The sequence below is a fragment of the Protopterus annectens genome, chromosome 8.part0 (assembly GCF_019279795.1).
Source record: "Protopterus annectens isolate FY-2018-M chromosome 8.part0, PAN1.0, whole genome shotgun sequence".
Taxonomy (NCBI): Eukaryota; Metazoa; Chordata; order Ceratodontiformes; family Protopteridae; genus Protopterus; species Protopterus annectens.
In genome coordinates this window covers 286,178,709-286,184,708 of record NC_056741.1, presented here as the reverse complement: position 1 = coordinate 286,184,708, position 6,000 = coordinate 286,178,709, and the positions used below count along the sequence as shown (strand labels likewise).

Here is a 6,000-nt window from a genome sequence, read left to right as displayed (position 1 = left end):
GTCAGTATTTACCATCGGTTTACTGTTCATTCAAATAAAAATCTTTTCCAATAACTTGCACTACCGCCTCCCCCAAAAAAGAAAGAATCAAAAGAATGAATCCAGCTGACCTGCCAGAATTTGCATATCATCTTCTTTTAAATATAATACGTACCCTTTACGTATGGGTTACGTGGAGGTCTCCATCCCAGCTCATATATCCTTACGCCTTGCAAATCTCCCTTTTTCCTTGTCAAGCAGTCCATTTTCATCTTCAGAGCATCTCCTGTTTCTTGAAGACCTTCTCCGAAAACGGCGTGGCAGAAAGGGACCATTCTGATTCTTCTCCTTCTTCCATTTTTTTCTTGTTTTGATTTTTTAAGCGCCTTCACAATACAGTCGACATAGGAGGAAGCAGCAAGACTAGATCCCTACTGAAGGATTGCAGAGAATGTGAACATTACATAAAATAGGTAAGCCTTAAGCTGCAAAATGAAAAGATTTTGATGAGTTACAATTAATAACATGTAGGTCTTAGAATACCATACAAGAGATAAAAAAACGCAAAAAGATCGTATTCTGCAACGCCCTTCTTCTCTGGTACAATGCTTCCAGCAGATAGCAGCATCGGTACATGATTAAACAATTAATTACTAAAAGTAAATTTATTTATGCTAAAAACAAGACTGCTGTTGCATACCAGCGACACTCTTTCGGCCGAGTAAGGTTAGATGGACCTTCCTTTGCGTTATTTTTTTAAAGGGAAGCAATCACGAGGTGTCTCTTTTTAATTATAATTATCCTGTCTTAGCTTCCTTTCTGCTAATGAGCAATTTTTTAAGGGAGGGAGTGGGGAAAATGCAGAGCTCACGTGGTGCTGGCTGAAGGCGTGCTATAAAATAGAATCCCATGGAGTCCCAATTACAATATGAGGGATTTGCTTGAACAAAAGATTGGGGAGGAGGGCTTGAATTGCCCAACACGTCCCAGGCTGAGCCCTTCCAGACAAGGGGCTCAGTTCACTTGGCTTGGTGAGAAAATTTTAAAAGGAGGGGGGTGTTGGCCCAAAGCGTCTTTATCTCAGAACCACTCAAGCAGAGAGCAATCAAGAGGGTGGAAAATCTATAATAAAGGCAATTTGACTAGTGAGGGACGATGCACAGTTAGGCATACAAGTGGCTACTTATGCATGTGTGCGTCGTCGATATATATATATATATATATATATATATATATATATATGTGTGTGTGTGTGTGTGTGTGTGTGTGTGTGTGTGTGTGTGTGTGTATGAATGTATGTGTGTATACTGTACACACACACCCACACAGACGTGTGTGTGTGTTGTAAACAAATTGTAAAAACTACATTGACAGAATGCAGCAACTGCAACAATAGTGAGTAAAATAATAACAATACGAGATCGAAAGTGATTTAATTGAAGTAAACGTAACACTTTTCTGGTGTCAGCTTTAAAATACGCGTGTGTGTGTACTTGCCTCTCTGAATATCCAGTATCCACCCAATATCCATATTTAGGATTGGTTGAAGCTTGTGTTACAAAGGAGACAGACAACACTTTCAGTACGTCCTGCGACTTCTGTAAAATAGTTGCATTTAGCATGCACACTGTTATAATACAAAGCAATGACGATTGCGCTCAGTATATTTTAGGCTCTAGTGTTATCTGGTACACTCACCATTGTCACTGGATGTATGGTAATTAGTATATTTGGTAATAATGGTATAATTATGCAAACTACTTATTTTTTAATTCTATCAGTCTGCACCACCATCAGTTAACTGAAGCCAGAGTTAGTATGTAAGAGCATTCTGTTTAAGCTTAGGGGTGTCTGAGAGAAAGAAAGCGCGCACCCAGTTTGACAATGAACTTGAGACATCTCATCAGCATTCAGGGTATCTCTCTGTCAAGTTCAGGGCGTCCTAGGTTCCCAGGAAAAGGGAGAGAAGAGTGAATTCATTGTGCATTTTACACGGACCATTACACTCTGCTGGCTGCCAGAGAGTGATCCCGTATCGGCCCCTGGAAACCAGACATGGAACTCACAGTCAATGCAGCCCATATAGACACTGATTTATTTACAGTTTGGAGTTTGGAGAAGAATAAAAAGTATGTGAGTATCAAAAGGCACATCCTTCAACCTGAAATTTAGTGCTTCCCCCAAGATGACTAAAACATGGACATGTATGTTTAGCAGTCCAGACTGCACCCCCCCCCCCCAAGTACGTTTTCTTATTCTAAACAGCTAGCCGAGGGTGTGATTATTATTATGGTAATTCAACCTCCATCCCAACCCCCAAGTCTGGAACTCTGAACTTGATGTTGACAGTTGAAGCTGTATTTCCACGGTCTTTCTGTGACCTGGGCGCATTCCTAGACACCGAGAGTCTCTGGTTTATTTTAGTGGGCTTGTAAGATGGGGGTTAAGGTGCTTGGACACGCTTTAATTAATTTGAGACCACTCTTTCTCTGGCGCCTTAACATTTAACCACATAGCTTGAACATTCTGTTTGGATACCTCTAAACAGTGTAGATTTAATGGGAGTCGTGAGGTAACAAAATGTGCCTTCAAGGCGCAAAACTGATTGTATTTGTTTATTTATATGTCGATAGCCCATCGGCAAACAAAGACTGTGGTAAATAAATCTGTCTGGGGGAAAAGTAGGCCGCATGGCGCTTTTATTTTCATTTTTTCAGTTTTTCACTGTTTTTGACAGATCGACAGTGCAACTACCAGAATATTGCAAAGGGGTGGTGCTGCAGAATTTGTCTAAATGGTTGAGATGGTATACCGCCTTTTTTCAGCAAACTGCTAGCCTAGGTTTTGTGGATTCCTGTAGAAAAGCCTACGCTTTGGAAAATGCCGGGGGAGGGGTAGAGAGGGAACAAGGAAAGGCAAGAAAAGTGCTGAATGGATAGCATGCTCTGACGTCACACAAAGCTGCAACCACCAAGCACAAGAGGGTAGGCTGCAAGAGAACGACCTCATTCTGCTTCCATCTCTCCTTCTGCATGGTTACTCGGCTGAGCAGTCTGTGGTGAGTGCAGATTGTTATATTTAGCTTTCATTTATTTGCGAAAAAAATCGTGCAGGGGAATCGTATTGTGTTTTATTAATTGCCAAATATTCTTAGCGAAGGTGAAGATGGTGTTATCTTTGCATAAGACAAGGAATTCTGGATTTTTGGCGGATATTTGTATTATTTTGTAAGGTGAAATGTGTCTATGCGTCTTAATTTATTCTTTTTTCTTAATTGTCAACGTCGCTGTATTTTTTGACCGGCTTTCCTTGTGTTCCGAGCACCACAGTAGCGTGCTTGTGTGGCTGTTATGCTTGGATTGACCTTCTTTTGGCATACGAAAACGGGCTGGCATCTACTGATCGCTGGTTGGGAAAGAAAACTTGACCTTTCTTTTCTCGCAGACTGGATTGAAATAAGTCTTGGTAAATTTTAAATAGCAATAAATAGGAAGGTAGCCCCTACCCTCCCTTTTATCACTCTACCACCAGAAGGTATTTGATGTAGCTTGGTTTAAGAAGAAATCGGCTTCAAGACAGCATGGGAGAGCCGAATGGATACGCTACTGCACCGTATGGAAGAAGGCCTATGCTACAGCAATGTTATTTCCTTAGCTCTAAGCTAACCTTTATTTCTTTACAGTTAATGTGCTTTCCATAGTTTATTAAACCGTAAGATTTGCGTGTTTAGCAAGATTTATATATTTAACAAATAGTTATGCAAGTAATATAATTGCATAATTATTTTTTTTTGAAGTGCAAAGAACCATAGACTATACAATTTAAAGACACTAGTGTGATGGCATTATTTTTACATTTTGTGTATGGAGAAGGGGCACTGAGTAGGAGACCCTTCAGATTTAAACATCTTTGTATTGGCTTCTTGTACGGTAAGTGACTGTAAGTTACACTTGCCATCCTCCACACTGTGTTACTGTTTTGAAGCAGTCTTGTTATAGTGGTGCAACCTGTTATTCAGAACTGGGTCTAGGTCTGTCTGTACTTTGTCTCTGTCTAAAGTAGTGCATCTGTCTCTCTCCCTAGATATATGTGTACTTGTATAGGCACACACAACAATCGTTTTTTTCTCTCTGCATTGAGATGCAAGGCTTGCACTTTGTTCTATATAGTTTTTATTTATCTTTTTTTCTTTTAATAATAGTCATATGCCAGTTTTTAGAGTGTATTCATGGACTAGTTACGTAGATATCGCGCACACACACTCGCTTTACTCTGTTCTAAGATGCACAGCTGCACTGATGTGTGAAAGACTAAAAACTTGTAAGTCTCATACTCCCCAGCTGTCAAAATTTTCGCAAAATGTTCAGATGTTTGTCTTCGTATTTTGGTCTGTCCCTCATACAATGTTTGGTTTTCTGACACGTCACCGAAGAATGAAGTCAGAAATAATGACAGACGTTTAAGTTTCACACTTCATGTCTTTTGGAAAACTCACGCTATCTACTTTCTAAGTTTATAAGAACATTTCAAAATTGTCTCTATTTGTGGGCCTTTCCCCCTATTTATTTACGGCTCTGTTCAATTTTTTTGCGCTAACAGATTGAGATGTATGATAAATCTATATTTCAGTGTGTGACTTTAACTTTGGTTTTAGTTATTTGTTTTTGAATAATCAGGTACCACTTCTTAGAGTATACTCGTAGACTAGTCACGTACATTCACATCGGTCTAGTTTCTAAGTACGTTATTATAAACCGACAAAATGTAGGAGAATATGAACACTTATGGTACACAAAAGAGGAAGCAGGTGGTCTGTTCACAAGTCAGTCACGTCAAAGTGTAGTTGCATGCCTCGTATCTGTTTTGTACCTCGGAGTAGACATCGTGAGAAATCTAAACTGTACACATGACAAGAAAAAAGACGTGAAAGACAATAACGTGAAATACAGCTTTTGTGGCATTTAGTAAGTTGCTATGTGCTTTTTCGTGTTGGGTTGCAAATAATAATAAATTCCACCCAGTAATTTTAACTTTTTTGTGGAATGTTAAATGAGCCTTTCATTGTAACATTTATATGAAAAACAAATTGATACCCCCCCCCCCACACACACACACACACACACATACACATGCAGGCGCATACTTCCTCAGTGCTGTATTTGTATAAAACGTGTGTGTGTGACAGTTAATGGAGCACTTTGGATAAACTGTAAGATGGCATTGCATGTGGTGGATATTGAGAAGGATGGCGAGTCACGAGTTAAAATTCTAGAACTGTCTAAGCTATGCATGAATGGTCGAAACCATTATGTTCCATTGCGTTTGCTAAAACTATGTTCGGTATAATGAATGCTTAGATCACAGATGCAGTATCAATCATTTGTAGTCAGCACGTTGCGAAATTATTGTACTACTCTCTGCCGACCTAACTGGCAAAACAATAAAACCTAACAAGCTTTGATAATACAAATATTATGACTGACGATAAAAAGTAGAATTTTAAAAGTGCCTTACTTGAATCAGTACGTGTTAGTTATAAAAACACATAAGCACACGTATTTTCTCTAACGCAATTGAAAATGAAGTAAAATAGAAATGAAAATCATTGTAATACTGGAAATGTGTAATCCGAATTAACCTGTTTTATTTAATCAGCGGGATTTTAGTTAGACTGCAATAGAATAAATGTGTAACAACTAGTGAAGAATACTCAAGAAAAACTTAGCTTGGCCTTCCATATCTCGGGGTATATACAATTACCTTGTGCCCTCCATCTGAAAAGTAGACTTTAGTATATATAGCCACGAATTAAATTGCTTTATTAGCTAAACAAACTCACACCTGACCAGTCTTACTGAATGCTTCCATTAAGCTGTTCTGACTAATGTTATTTCCCTTGCCTAAAGTTACTCTGAAACAGGTTGCTCCAATGATAACCTCATATATCTGTTCTCACCCAGGCTACAAGTGTTTGTGCTTTGTATGTCTCCGTTATTGTTGTAGATACATTTATTAAGAAGA

The 6,000-nt window shown here is 38.9% G+C and overlaps 1 long non-coding RNA gene across 4 annotated transcripts in view; it reads left to right on the top strand.

Annotated features, from left to right (window-relative positions):
• The first annotated feature begins 338 nt into the window (after window positions 1-338).
• Window positions 339-6,000, top strand: part of LOC122808762 — a 183,852-nt gene continuing 178,190 nt past the window's right edge. The window contains exon 1 of one of the 4 annotated variants that reach the window (XR_006365826.1): window positions 339-452. This is a non-coding gene — a long non-coding RNA (uncharacterized LOC122808762). Of the gene's footprint in view, window positions 453-2,947; window positions 3,038-6,000 lie in introns of those variants that run through there. The other 3 variants (XR_006365827.1, XR_006365829.1, XR_006365828.1) reach the window with 3 other exon arrangements.